A 15,546-nucleotide genomic window follows, 5' to 3' on the forward strand; every position below is an offset into this window, starting at 1 on the left:
TGCTCGTTATGAGCACCAAGGTGGCCATCCTCTGGAGGTACATTTTGTTAGGATGATAAGGATCCATCCTCAGAACTAGAATCATCATCACCATCAGGCGCATATATGTTTTCATCGACATTCCAGTTTAAGCTAGAGACTCCCATCTCTTTGAACACTGCGGAACATCAGCAAGCTAGTGGATCATCCAAATAAAAAATAAATGCATGTACGAACATGTTTCATACGGTGAATATATTTCATACATTAAACAAAAAAACATGTATTTCTGTACTTAAAAATTTGCAATACTACCGTAGAGTCATGATCGTATCACACCAATAGTATCTTTAAACATAAGAACTATATAATCTCACAAAATTCACAACATGTTGCACAAATGACCATGGAAAAATGATATGAATTAAAAAACATTCATATTTAAAATTCGTCCCTCTTGGAGATTCGGGAATTTTGAGAAAAGAACGAAATTTCGAAGAAAAAATTCAAATATTTTTGCACAAATATGAATACACTCGTTTGAACCTTTTGGTCAATTTGTTTGAAAAGTTTCAAGAAATTCGAAATTTTGTTACGTCCAATTTATTATGAGAGCTCAATTAAATATATGTGCCCAACTGAGGCCTCAACATTCCAAGATGGTGTCAGGGTGCAGCGTTCCGTGTGCTACTCAACTTGGTAAGATAACTTACATTTTTGTATGTCCGGAAATACCGCTTCGGCTCCCTGGAGGCGATTAGGGTTTCTAGTGACTTCTAAGACGGCGCGAACCTCTGGCCACCGGTGTTCGCCGGTGGAAAGCGGGTTCTCCTGTGCGGAGGAGTGCAAGGTTGAGCGGAGCGAGATCCTTGTGTCCTTCTCCCGTCGGGTTTTGTGGCCTCCACGCCAGCGGAGAAGGGGCGATTGGATTGGGGAAGCCGGGTGTTCTTCTACACCATGGTGGCAACAGAACCAGCGAAGGATCCATCTGGATCAGGCCTGGACTCGAATGCTTCAGCGTCGGGGAAGGCTAGTGAATCTATGGAGGCGATGATGGGTAACCTGAAATTGACCGTCGCCGAGGCGGATAAGATGATCATTGATGACGAGGAGGAAGAAGTTGGAAAGCCCATATGGGCGTTGGCAGGCAAGATCCTAGCTCCAAAAAATTCCATTACAATACTATTGCTGAAGCTCTGCGTCCTGCATGGGGTAATCCGAAGGGATTGGTGTTCCGTGATGGTGGACCAAATTTGTTCATCGCTGAATTTGGATGTGAATGGGATCGCGATCGTGTGTGGGAGCGCTCGCCGTGGACTGTGTCAAAATTTGCAGTGGTCCTGGAAACCTTTGATGGAAGTCGATATCCGATAGATATGATTACGAATTTGGATTCGTGTCTTGAACCTCCCTTATAACAAGATGAATGCTGAATGGGGTGAAAAGATTGCGAGAAAGTGTGGAGAATTTGTGCATCTGGACACAAATAAAGAAGGTCATGTAGTAGGACGTTTCCTACGCGCCAGAACTTTCATGAAAGTTAATGAGCCGATTCAGCGCTGTATTGGTGTGGATTCAGTGCGTTTGAAGACAACTTTCTGGTATGATGTTCAGTATGAATTTTTACCGTACTTCTGCTTTTCATGTGGTTTGTTGGGCCACTCTTTCCTTACTTGTCCGACACCAACTGAGAGGGATGAAGAAGGAAAATTGCCTTGGAGCCCGGCATTACGTGCTCCGTATGAGAAAAAGAAGATCAATGGCCCACCGTTTGCTGAGGGGGGCTATGCAGATTTTGCTTATGAGGTTCGGGACAATGAGGTGTTTGAAGCAGATGATTCTGGAGTGGAGCAAAATGGCAAAACCGTCCCTCCTAAACATTCTGAACCAGTGAGACAACCAATGGGGAGAGGTGGGAGACGGGCACCGTTTGCTAGGGGTCTTTTTTGGCAGCAAACTAGCCCTATGGATACTGTTAAAGCACTGACTGTTTATGATTCAATAATTGCGGGATCCAAGAGGGAGGGAACTACTAGGAGTGTTAACAAAAAAGGTGGGGTCACCCCAGACCCTAAGAAGAAAAAAGTGGCACCGACACATGCTAGTTCATCGGCGCGAGCTGCAGAGCAGCCGCGTCCGGAACAATGAATTGTGCAGGACTAAACTGTCGTGGGCTTGGGAACCACGAGGCAGTTCGAGAGTTTCGCGGATTAGTGAATCAGTTAGATCCCACTTTGCTCTTTGTAATGGAAACAAAGATCGAAGGAAAATGTGCTGAGAATTTAGCTAGCACCTTTGGTTTTGCCGGAGGATTTGGATTTGCTGTTGATAGTGATGGTCTAAGTGGTGGAATTGGTATTTTCTGGTCGTATTCAGTTACAATCGACTTGAAGAGTTATAATGCACATCATATAGACGTGGTGGTGCAGGAAAAAATGGGTATATTCCTCCGTGGATGTTTAATATATGGTGAGCCCAGGCGTGAGAATAGGCATAATACTTGGACGTTGATGAGACATCTTCATGCGCTCCGAAATCTTCCGTGGTTATGTTGTGGTGACTTTAATGAACCTTTGCATGCTACTGAACATTTTAGTGAGCATCCTAGAGATGAATGGCAGATGAGGAACTTCAGAGAAGCAGTGGAGGATTGTGAAATGCAAGATTTGGGTTTTTCAGGTCTGCCTTATACCTGGGATAATAGGAAAGAAGGAAGAGCAAATGTTAAAGCTCGGATAGATAGATCTTTGGGCAATGCAACACTCTTACAGCAGTTTCAAGTGGTTAAGATAAAGCATGTGAGTATAGTTCAGTCTGATCATTGCATGGTGGTTACTGAGTTGAGGACACATTGCAACATAAGGCCGGCGGGGGGACACACTTTTCACTATGAAAATGTTTGGCAAACTCATGGAGATTATGATCAGGTTGTGCGCCAACTCTCGGAGGGAGCAAACAAATGTAATCGGATGGGCGGTTTTGCTAATACTCTAAAATGTATGCAGACCGGCCTAGATGCCTAGGGTACAGCCACTTTTGGGAATTTTAAAAAGAAACTTGATAATATGAGGAAAGAACTTGAGAGGTTTCGAATGCAATCTGTGGGTAGAGGCCCATTGTCTGAAGAAAAGAAATTGATGGAGAGGATAAATGACACACTATATTAGGAAGAAATATGGATTAAGCAGAGATCAAGAATAAATTGGCTAAACTCTGGAGACCGCAACACTGCTTTTTTCCATGTTTATGCAGCTCAACGAAAAAGAATTAATACTATCACTACCTTGCATCGCAGTGATGGCTCTTGGTGTGATGATGCAGAATCCGTGAGAGAGGAGATCCAAACTTTCTATACGGACTTGTATACCTCAGATGGTACCCTGTGATGGGTGGTCTTTTAGACCATGTCCAGAAAAAGGTTTTACAAGATGATCGAGATAAATTGAGTGAAGAATTCATCCTAGATGAGGTTAAGAAGCCACTGTTAGAGATGCATCCTTCTAAAGCTCCAGGGGTTGATGGGTTTACAACAGGTTTCTTCAAAGGCATTGGGACCTTATAGGCGAAAGTCTTACTGCAGCAGTACTGGGATTTCTCAATGAAGTGGGAGAGGTACCTGAGTCAATATACAATACATCCATAACCTTGATTCCAAAGGTGCGCAATCCACAGTCCATTAAACAGTACAAACCTATATCTCTATGCACTGTCTGATACAAGATGGCTACTAAGACGGTGGCAAATAGAATGAGTCCAGTTTTGGAGTATACCATTAGTCAGGAGCAATCTACTTTTGTTCCTGATCGTTTGATAACATATAATGTTTTGGTGGCTTTTGAGTGCATTCATACAATGAAAAGAAAAAAAAAGGCAAGAAGGATCATTGTGCAGTTAAACTTGATATGATGAAGGCTTATGACCAAGTTGAATGGCCTTTTCTTGAAGCTATGATGTTGAAGCTGGGATTTCCACAGCCTTTAGTCCAGCTAAATATGAGATGTGTGTCTACTGTCAGGTTTGCTATCAAGGTTAATGGTGGCCTTCTTGAGGCATTTTTTCCTTCCTGTGGAATTAGACAGGGAGACCCGATTTCGCCTTATTTGTTTTTACTATGCTCTGAAGGTGTAACAACTCTGCTTCATAATTTTGGTATGGGCGTTCTGAGGAGTGCGAGTTTGCAACAAATCACCATGGATTTCACATTTTTTATTTTCCGATGATAGCTTGATCTTTATCAATGATAATAGTGCCAGCGCAATGCGGTTGGATGAGATACTTTGTCTCTATAATGAAGCTTTGGGACAGAGAGTTAACAGGGAGAAAAGTGCCATCTTTTTCAGTACGTGTACTTGTGAAGCTCATAGAACGGAGGTGAAGCAAGTGTTGAATATTCAGACTGAGGCTTTTAGCGAGAAGTATCTTGGTTTGCCTATTGCAGTTGGCAAGCTAACAAGTGAAGTGTTTGAATATATTATTGGCAGTGCTCGCAGTAGTATCAATGGTTGGGCAGAGAAGAACTTGTCCTATCCATGAAAACAGGCCTATTTAAAGTCAGTTATTCAGGCCAAGGCTACATTTAGCATGAGCTGTTTCCAAATTTCAAAGGGAACATGCAAGAAGTTTAATTCTTTGATGGGAGGTTTTTGGTGGAGTGGAAATCTCGATAAACGATCTATGCATTGGATCACCTGGAACAAATTGGCTATTCTGAAAAACCAAGGTGGTATGGGTTTTAGGGATATGCTAGATTTTATTGTGGTTTTGTTGGGGAAGCAAGCATAGAGATTAATCACAAATCCAAATTATTTGTGTGCTCAAGTTCTCCAAACAAGGTACTACCATAACTGTAATTTCATGGAGGTTACTGCGCCAAGGGCTGCTTCCAGAACTTGGCAAGCCATCTTGGCAGGCAGAGAAACTTTGAAGATAGGTTTGATCAAAAGAGTGGGCTCGGGTGAGACTATTTCCATTTGGAAGGATAGTTGGATTCCGGGGTCTATTTCTATGAAGATAATGGGTCGGTTATAGGATGATGATGATGTGATAATGGTGAATGAGCTTATTACTATGAATCATCAGTGGAATGTACCCAAGATTCGAGAGTTGTTCTTTGCGCCTGATGCAGATGCAATTGTTAGAATACCTCTGAGATATAATGGAGGTGAGGGGATTTTCTTGCATGGGCTCATGAGAAATCTGGTATTTACTCTGTCAGATCTGCTTATAGAGCGATTGTGGCAAAGGGTCAGGCTGACGATCTGGCTGGAATTGATGCTCCTCCTTCATCTTCGACGGAGACTGATGTTTGGAAGAGATTATGGAAGCTTTGTGTTGTTCCAAAAGTGTGTGTGTTTTGGTGGAGGGTTCTTTGAGGAATTTTGCCCGATTATGGGACCCTTACACGGCGGCATGTCATGGTTGATAGCACTTGTGTGGTATATGCAAAGTAAAATCTGAAAGTATGTTTCATGCTTTGATCGAATGCAATCATGCACAGATGTTTTGGGCAGTTGCAAAATATATTTTGTTGGTGAAACTACCAAGGTTGCATCGTTCTACGTGGGAAAGGGACATTTTATGTCGCTCTCTTTTTTCGGAGAAGGATATTGCAAGAATTATTTCGGTGATGTATACCATTTGGACATCAAGGAATAAGGTGACCCATGGTGAGGCAGTTTTTAACCGTCAAAGTCCATGGATTTTATTAATGAAGCTATGCATACTTTGGAAATTCCGAAGGAGCAAAGAAGCTCAAAACCTCCGAGACCGACTTGCACTTGGCATGGGCCTCCCGGTGATTTTAGCAAAATCAATTCGGACGGAGGTATTCAGGTGGAACTAAATTTGGACGCATCTGGATTAGTGGCACGAGATGCTACTGGATTTTATGGTGCAATGTGCAAGTCCTATATTGGAATTTCAGACCCAGTGACGATTGAAGCCTTGGCTCTCATAGATGCTTTTATGTATGCTACGGAGAGAGGTTTTACTCAGGTTATTTTTGAGGTTGATTGTGCCGAGTTGGTGAAGTGTTGGCAAAAAGGTCAGGTGGATAGGTTTGTGATTTGTCCAATCCTGGAGGAGATTAGGGATCTTAGTTTCTCTTTTATCTCCTGTAATGTAGTTTATATCCGGCGCGAGGCAAACCAGGTGGCTCATTGTTGTGCAAAGTATACGTGCTTCTAGGAGGGGTCTTTTACCTCGAATGTCGAGCCACCGGATTTCCTTGTTCACAACCTTAGTGCTGATTGTAACCCAGCTATGTAACTGTTTCTGTAAGTTCACATTTCCTTCTACGGTACCGAAGGGGGCTGAAAGGTTTTTAATGAGGCGGTTTGCGGACCTAGTATATATTGAGTTTTAAAAAAAACTCAGTAAGATTCAGTTGACAGCTTGTAAATATCAACAAACCGTAACTGTAATCATGTGCTAAGACTCAACTCGGTAATGTTATTCACTCGACAGCACCTAGTGTCAACGAACTGAAACTGTAATCATGTGCTAAGACCTCGAAATTTGCACAACAACTCCTACTGTCAACGAACTGAAACTGAAATTATAATCATGTGCCTGTCTATATATGTACGTACTTCATCTACAAAAATTGCGCAACAACTTGACAGTGCTGGTCTTCATGAAGATTGAAGATGAACCTACTTAATCAAGTAACTCATCTATATATTGAACAGTGAGCTGAAAACTCACCTGAACCACCGTTGCGCACCACGGCGTCAGCCTCGTCACTCCGGCCGGCGGCTCTGCCGCCTCTTTCTTTGTCATCGTCGTCTGGACGTTCACAGCGGCCATTGTTTCCATCCTTCTGCTCACTCCTCTTGTTGCCCCCGCCATTGCTGCGTCCACTTTCGTCGCCAGCCATGCTCACACCAACACCGCAGCCGCCTGGTCACTCCAGGAATCACGGGGAACCTAAGGGCATATGCAATGAGATGATGTCATCCTTCCCTTAGAGCTGCCATGTAGGATTTTTGTTTAGTTGGAGGAGAGATAAATAAGGAAGAGAAGGTTGTCTTTTTTTTCTTAGCTAAGGGATGATCCCTAAGAAAATAAGGGAACACTATTTTATGGGTTGTACCATTTGTCTTCCCTTGGCAAATTAATTTCTTACCATAAATGAATCAAGTATCATTAATTTATGGAGATGACAAGAAGGGATAATGCGTTGTACAACTTATATCTATTGCTTTCTCTAGATGAGGTGGATGGCTAAGAGAAGACATGTCTTCTCCACCATTGTACATGCTCTAACAAAACGATCAAAGGATGCCTGTGCTATGCGGACCAGGTTGTCCCAAAAAAAAAAAATCAGATGATATGGGCCTTTTCTCGGCTCTTGTGAACATCCGTCAATTTCGCGAATTTCAGTTGAAATTTCTACAAATTCTTTTCCTGTTGTAGGCCTACTCCAGCTTATGGTCTGCCGACAAATGAATGTCTGAATCCACACGCCGTTCGTCGCCAACTGCCATGGCATCGACTTCGACATCTCTGAGTGTTGCCCGCCCAAAGTCCCTTGCAGCCCCACCTCTTGTCTCACATACCCCCTTGCCCCGAAATTTTTGCAGGAGACCCATGACCAGATCGAGACCCCCGATGACCCAACCCTAGCTACATGGGGTTTCCCCTTGTAACATCCAGAACAAGATCAAGATTCCTCCTTTTCTCATGCACTACCAAACCCTCCCCTAGAGGTAAGTGAGATGTTGTTTAATTCATGTACTCAATTCTTCATCTAGCCAGAGTGATGAGTTCCGGAAGGCTCCGATGGTGAATGTAACAGTCCATCTTTTGCCTGGAGTTTGCTGGAACGGGTGCCCATGCTTTTATTCCGATTGTTTTGTTCTGGAAGGAGCGGCGCGAAGCTCTGTTATGTGTTGCCATCAGATGACATTCTGATTCATGGTGAAATCAGAGGAGGAGAATATCATGAAGGCCAGATTGGAGGGCTAGCAATGGAGGTTCGAGTCTCTGTGATGTTGAGGGACTTGCTTGGTTTTCTAGTTTCGGAGCAGCAGTATGCAAGTGGGGGCGATAGCACATGTGAAGTTCAGAGTCTTACCTTTCAGGGTGAAAGTCCAAGGCCTGGCCTTAATTGGTTGTGCCTGGCAATTGCCTTGTTAAAGACATTATTTCGAGAGTGGGGACTATCTTCAGGGTGAAAACCCAAGATCTTTTGATCGGGCGACAACAACGCTTATGCACTGTTCCCTTCTTAGAGGCGTCACTTTTGGAGAGCCTGAATTTCAGGTGTTATCTTGGTGGTGGATGTATTGCTGCTGCTAGGACTGGATACCGTAGCGGGACTTTTTTATTTCTTAGTTTATTTCTTCTTTTTTTGGCTGTGTGCATCCATATTATCATTAGGGTATTACGTTGTTGCAGAGGCTGGGTGTAATTGGTATATCTCTTGATGTTAATATATTCTCATTATCGAAAAAACAACTCACTAACTGAATGAAGGCGGCATTGTGTGCATTTTTTAGATATTATACTCCTATTGTTCTAAAAAAAAAGTGCTACGTGTATGCAGACAACGCACACACATATATTCTAGTACCAAAATAACTTGCAGGCCGACAAGAATATGAGGTTTATACTTCTCTCCTTTGAACGTGCCGCGGATCCGAAAGGAACAAAACGAATCCTCGATTAATCAAATCGCGAGTTCCTTCCTGTCAACGGGCGCAAACGAGGTGCCAAATGGAAACCAACAATGTAATGCCATGGTTCGCTTCTTCTTCGCCGGCCACAGCTAGCCAAGAGTCGCGAGTACGAATCGACGTTGTGGGGAACACACTAACCATGTCAAAATACCAGAGAATACAAAGCCGACGCGTTCCTGAACCTAGCAAGAACCGAAGCTGGCCTGCAATATCTGGAGAGAATAATCATGCCGTTCTAGCTAGCCTACGTGCATACCAAAACTTCTCTTTTGACCTGAAACAATCAGCACAGATCTGCAGCAACACGTAGAAGTTCAGGTAGGGGCATATAAGCCCCCTGGCTCCATCTGCATCTTCATCACACACTTGGTGGCACTCCAAAAGCAGAATAGGTAACTGAAGCTCGAGTAAAACCGAACAGAAACAAAAAAGGAAGAAGAAGATGGCTCGCTCGAGAGCCCTTCTCCTGCTCGTCGTCTCCGTGGCTGCCGTCGGCCCCGCCGGCGCCAGCTTCCGTGACGACTGCACCATCGAGTGGGAGCCCCAGAACGCGGCGTTCTCGCCCGACGGCCAAAGCCTCAACATGTCTCTGCCTGCTTCGGACAAAGAAGCAGTTCATCTACGGGAGCGTGTCTAACTTCATCAAGCTGGTCCCAGGCAACTCGGCCGGCACCGTCACCACATACTACGTACTAGCTACTACATCAAAAATCATTATTTATTAACTTATTTTCTCTATTTGGATTTGAAGTAATCGATGGTATTACTGTAATTCAGACGTCGTCGGAAGGGAAGTACCATGACGAGATCGACTTCGAGTTCCTGGGGAACGAGACCGGGCAGCCCTACACGCTGCACACCAACGTCTTCGCCAACGGCACGGGCAATAGGGAGATGCAGTTCGTGCCCGGCTGGTTCGACCCCACCGACGGCTTCCACAACTACACCATCTCCTGGACACCCTGCATGATCGTCTGGTACGTCGACGGTGCCGCCATCAGGGTGTTCCGAGCGACGGCGTCCCCTACCCGACGACGCAGCCGATGCGCGGCTACTCCAGCATCTGGGCGGCGGAGGACTGGGCCACGCAGGGCGGCCGGATCAAGACCGACTGGAGCCAAGCCCCCTTCGTCGCCGGCTACAGCGACCTCGTCCTCGACGTCTGCCCGTGTGACGGCAGCGAAGAATGCGTCTACGGCTGCGCGTGGCTATTCAGCCAAGGGCAGGAGTACTGCCCCGGGCTCGATCCTCGGCACCACAAGGAGATGCTGGACCTGCAGAGCAAGTACAGGATCTACAACTACTGCGACGACTACAGGGGCGGCAAGGTGCCCGGCAAAGAGTGCTACCTGCAGCAGTAGTAGCAGCAGTATTGATGGATCGACCGCCATTAATTCTTATACACTCACCAAGGATGAAGAGGAGCTACCACACTAGTATATGTTGTCCCCAAGAATTGATTGGGACTTGATTAATTCTGTTTGCCCATGGACTTTTATCCCTTTTGCTCCATATTATCTTGTAATTATATTTCTTTTGAACAGCCGAGTGTGGATTTTTGTAGCTCGAGCTACACATACCTCGTTTTTTAAGAAAAATCGACAATGATACTTTAAAGTTTTGAAAAAAGTTAGATAAAAAATCTTGATGTAGGTAATGTTGCGATCCACGTATTTGCAAAATTTCAACTCGAAATACCTCATAATCGGAGATGCACAAAAATGTCAAAATCTGACAGATTTGGAGATTTTGAAATCTGTAGTAGGTATCAAATTTTGTCATTTTTGCACAGCCCCGAATATATGGTATTTCGACTTGAAATTGTGCACGTACTTAGATCACAGCATTGTCTACAACAAGATTTTTTTTTTCAAACTTTGTACCGCTGGTTTTGAATTTTTTTTAAATATACAGTGATGGTTTTCGAGCCTATACATACATATATAGTTGTATAGTTGGACACCATGATACATATGGATGAGCAATATATACGTTAATTTGTTTAATTTGTTTGGGCATGGAGTTTACCCTTTTCACTTCTTTTGGACAAGCTATATGTACCAATAAGTACATAATATACTTGTATCTGGATGTTGTGATACACATTTACGAGTAATATACAACATAAATTTTAATTAAAAGACAAGTAAATATATCTATACATTTACATATTTTTGTCTTACGTGCTTCCATATGGTGTAGTTGGCATGTGTATTGGCTCCTATCCGGCAACATCATGTGGTCTTGGTGGCATCTCGCTGCCTTGTGCCTAGGGTGGTCGGTGTGTGCTTCGGCGGTCACAAATATGAGCGTCCTCACTGTAGATCTCGGTTGTTGTTGCACGGGCCCTTCGAGTATAGGCTAGCTTCTTCTGGTGTGTGTATCTTGGTCATCCCATTTGGGTCTCGATGTGCGGAGTGTGGTGGCATTTATTGGCAGGATGGCAGGCTACACAAGTTCCCCCGCTGGCGCATTTTTGGTGGTGCTAGGTCTATGCGGATGTGCCGTGGCGCTCTGGTCTAAGGCCTTGCTCGACTAGGTCAGTGTCGGCGACGGTGATGCCTTGGATGCCGCTTCCTTATTGGTGGAATCGTCGAGGAGCCTCGATACACTCCATCATATGTGGTTTAATTCTCCAAGTGAAAACCTAGATCTAGCTTTTGGATCCGAATCAGATAACAACAGCATTACTTATGTCGCTACCTTCTTGGAGTCACTATTCTTGGAGTTTTGTCACAATTGGAGCTCGAGCCGGTGACTGGCTCTATACGACAGACCTTATGTGAACCAGTGATGTATTACCAAGGTTTATTTGTGTGGCATGAGTAGTGGTTGGCGGAGGATCCCGTGATGTGGCATCTTGGACGCATGGAAACACTCACGGGTTTCGGAGGATGGTTGTTGATGCATGTTGTGTGGTATATGGCGGCATCTCATTCAGGGCACCGGTGGTGGTTGGCAAAGTGAGGCGAGTCCTGCAATCCCCAGTACCATCGAATCTCTGAAGGAGGAATGACCCAGTCCCTCGGGGGCTTTGGCGGTTGGTGATACGTCCCAAACGTATCTATAATTTCTTATGTTCCATGCTACTTTTATGATGATACTCACATGTTTTATACACATTATATGTCATTATTATGCATTTTCCGGCACTAACCTATTGACGAGATGCCGAAGAGCCGATTCTTTGTTTTCTGCTGTTTTTGGTTTCAGAAATCCTAGTAAGGAAATATTCTCGGAATTGGACGAAATCAACGCCCAGGGTCCTATTTTTGCACGAAGCTTCCAGAAGACCGGAGAGGAAACGAAGTGGGGCCACGAGGTGGCGACACACCAGGGCGGCGCGGCCTGGGCCCTGGCCGCGCGGCCCTGTTGTGTGGGCCCCTCGTGACGCCCCTTGACCTGCCCTTCCGCCTACTTAAAGTCTTCGTCGCGAAACCCCCAGTACCGAGAGCCACGATACGGAAAACCTTCCAGAGACGCCGCCGCCGCCAATCCCATCTCGGGGGATTCGAGAAGATCGCCTCCGGCACCCTGCCGGAGAGGGAATCATCTCCCGGAGGTCTCTTCATCGCCATGATCGCCTCCGGATCGATGTGTGAGTAGTCCACCCCTGGACTATGGGTCCATAGCGGTAGCTAGATGGTTGTCTTCTCCTCATTGTGCTATCATGTTAGATCTTGTGAGCTGCCTATCATGATCAAGATCATCTATTTGTAATCCTTCATGTTGTGTTTTTTGGGATCCGATGAATATTAAATACTATGTCCAGTTTATTATCAATCTATCATATATGTTATTTATGTTCTTGCATGCTCTCCGTTGCTAGTAGAGGCTCTGGCCAAGTTGATACTTGTGACTCCAAGAGGGAGTATTTATGCTCAATAGTGGGTTCATGCCTCCATTAAATGCGGGACGAGTGACGAGAAAGTTCTAAGGTTGTGGATGTCTTGTTGCCACTAGGGATAAAACATCGATGCTTTGTCTAAGGATATTTGTGTTGATTACATTACGCACCATACTTAATGCAATTGTCTGTTGTTTACAACTTAATACCGGAAGGGGTTCGGATGATAACCTCGAAGGTGGAGTTTTTAGGCATAGATGAATGCTCGGATAGCGGTCTATGTACTTTGTCGTAATGCCTCGATTAAATCTCATAGTACTCATCATGATATATGTATGTGCATTGTTATGCCTTCTTTATTTGTCAATTGCTCAATCTGTAATTTGTTCACCCAACATCTGCTTATCTTATGGGAGAGACACCACTAGTGAGCTGTGGACCCCGGTCCTATTCTTTACATCCGAAATACAATCTATCGCAATTGTTCTTTACTGTTCTTCGCAAACAACCATCATCATCCACACTATACATCTAATCCTTTGTTTACAGCAAGCCGGTGAGATTGACAACCTCACTGTTACGGTGGGGCAAAGTTCTGTGATTGTGTTGTGCAGGTTCCACGTTGGCGCCGGAATTCCTGGTGTTGCGCCGCACTACACTCCTCCGCCATCAACCTTCAACGTGCTTCTTGGCTCCTACTGGTTCGATAAACCTTGGTTTCTTTCTAAGAGAAAACTTGCTACTGTACGCATCACACCTTCCTCTTGGGGTTCCCAACGGACGTGTCGACTGCACGCATCAAGCACTTTTTCTGCCGTTGCCGGGGAGATCAAGACACGCTGCAAGGGGAGTCTCCCACATCCAATCTCTTTACTTTGTTTTTGTCTTGCTTTACTATATTTTATTTACTGCTTTGTTTGCTTCTTATATCAAAATACAAAAAAATTAGTTGCTAGTTTTACTTTATTTATTGTCTTGTTCTCTATATCAAAAACACACAAAAATTAGTTACTTGCATTTAGTTTATTTAGTTTACTTTATTTACTACTGCTAAAATGGGTACTGTTGAGAATACTAAGTTGTGTGACTTCACTAGCACAAATAATAATGATTTCTTATGCACACCTATTGCTCCACCTGCTACTACAGCAGAATTTTTTGAAATTAAAACTGCTTTACTGAATCTTGTTATGAGAAAGCAATTTTCTGGTGTTAGTTCCGATGATGTTCGCTGCCCATCTTAATAATTTTGTTGAACTATGTGAAATGCAAAAGTATAAGGATGTAGATGGTGATATTATAAAATTAAAATTGTTTCCTTTCTCCTTAAGAGGAAGAGCTATAGATTGGTTGCTATCTGCCTAGAAATAGTATTGATTCATGGACTAAATGTAAGGATGCTTTTATTGGTAGATATTATCCTCCCGCTAAAATTATATCTTTGAGAAGTAGCATAATGAATTTTAAGCAATTAGATAATGAACATGTTGCTCAAGCATGGGAGAGAATGAAATCTTTGGTGAAGAATTGCACAACCCATGGACTGGCTACTTGGATGATCATCCAAACCTTTTATGCAGGATTGAATTTTTCTTCGCGGAACCTATTGGATTCAGTCTTCTGGAGGTACCTTTATGTCCATTACTTTGGGGGCGGCAACAAAGCTTCTTGATGATATGATGATAAATTATTCTGAATGGCACACGGAAAGAGCTCCACAAGGTAAGAAGGTAAATTCTGTTGAAAAACCCCCTCCTTGAGTGATAAGATTGATGTTATTATGTCTATGCTTGTGAATGGTAGATCTAATGTTGATCCAAATAATGTTCCTTTAGCTTCATTAGTTGTTGATGCGCGTAGATGACACGTCCGTTGGGAACCCCAAGAGGAAGGTGTGATGCGCACAGCAGCAAGTTTTCCCTCAGTAAGAAAGCAAGGTTATCGAACCAGTAGGAGCCAAGAAGCACGTTGAAGGTTGTTGGTGGCGGAGTGTAGTGTGGCGCAACACCAGGGATTCCGGCGCCAACGTGGAACCTGCACAACACAATCACAGAACTTTGCCCCAACGTAACAGTGAGGTTGTCAATCTCACCGGCTTGCTGTAAACAAAGGATTAGATGTATAGTGTGGAAGATGATGGTTGTTTGCGAAGAACAGTAAAGAACAATTGCGATAGATTGTATTTCGAGATGTAAAGAATAGGACCGGGGTCCACAGTTCACTAGTGGTGTCTCTCCCATAAGATAGCAGATGTTGGGTGAACAAATTACGATTGGGCAATTGACAAATAAAGAAGGCATAACAATGCACATACATATATCATGATGAGTACTATGAGATTTAATCGAGGCATTACGACAAAGTACATAGACCTCTATCCGACATGCATCTATGCCTAAAAAGTCCACCTTCAGAGTTATCATCCGAACCCCTCCGAGTATTAAGTTGTAAACAACGAGACAATTGCATTAAGTATGGTGCGTAATGTAATCAACACAAATATCCTTAGACAAAGCATCGATGTTTTATCCCTAGTGGCAACGACACATCCACAACCTTAGAACTTTCCGTCATCGTCCCGCATTTAATGGAGGCATGAACCCACTATCGAGCATATATACTCCCTCTTGGAGTCACAAGTATCAACTTGGCCAGAGCTTCGTACTAGCAACGGAGAGCATGCAAGAACATAAATAACATATATGATAGATTGATAATAAACTTGACATAGTATTCAATATTCATCGGATCCCAACAAACACAACATGTAGGATTACAAATAGATGATCTTGATCATGATAGGCAGCTCACAAGATCTAACATGATAGCACAATGAGGAGAAGATGACCATCTAGCTACTGCTATGGACCCATAGTCCAGGGGTGAACTACTCACACATCGATCCGGAGGCGATCATGGCGATGAAGAGACCTCCGGGAGATGATTCCCCTCTCCGGCAGGTGCCGGAGGCGATCTCCTGAATCCCCGAGATGGGATTGGCGGCGGCGGCGTCTCCGGAAGGTTTTCCGTATCGTGGCT

The 15,546-nt window shown here is 44.0% G+C and overlaps 1 pseudogene; it reads left to right on the forward strand.

Moving 5' to 3' along the window:
- The first annotated feature begins 9,102 nt into the window (after positions 1-9,102).
- Positions 9,103-10,021, forward strand: LOC124689987 (annotated as a pseudogene).
- The last annotated feature ends 5,525 nt before the right edge of the window (positions 10,022-15,546 follow it).

This window comes from Lolium rigidum, chromosome 2 (assembly GCF_022539505.1).
Source record: "Lolium rigidum isolate FL_2022 chromosome 2, APGP_CSIRO_Lrig_0.1, whole genome shotgun sequence".
In the NCBI taxonomy this organism is placed as follows: domain Eukaryota; kingdom Viridiplantae; phylum Streptophyta; class Magnoliopsida; order Poales; family Poaceae; genus Lolium; species Lolium rigidum.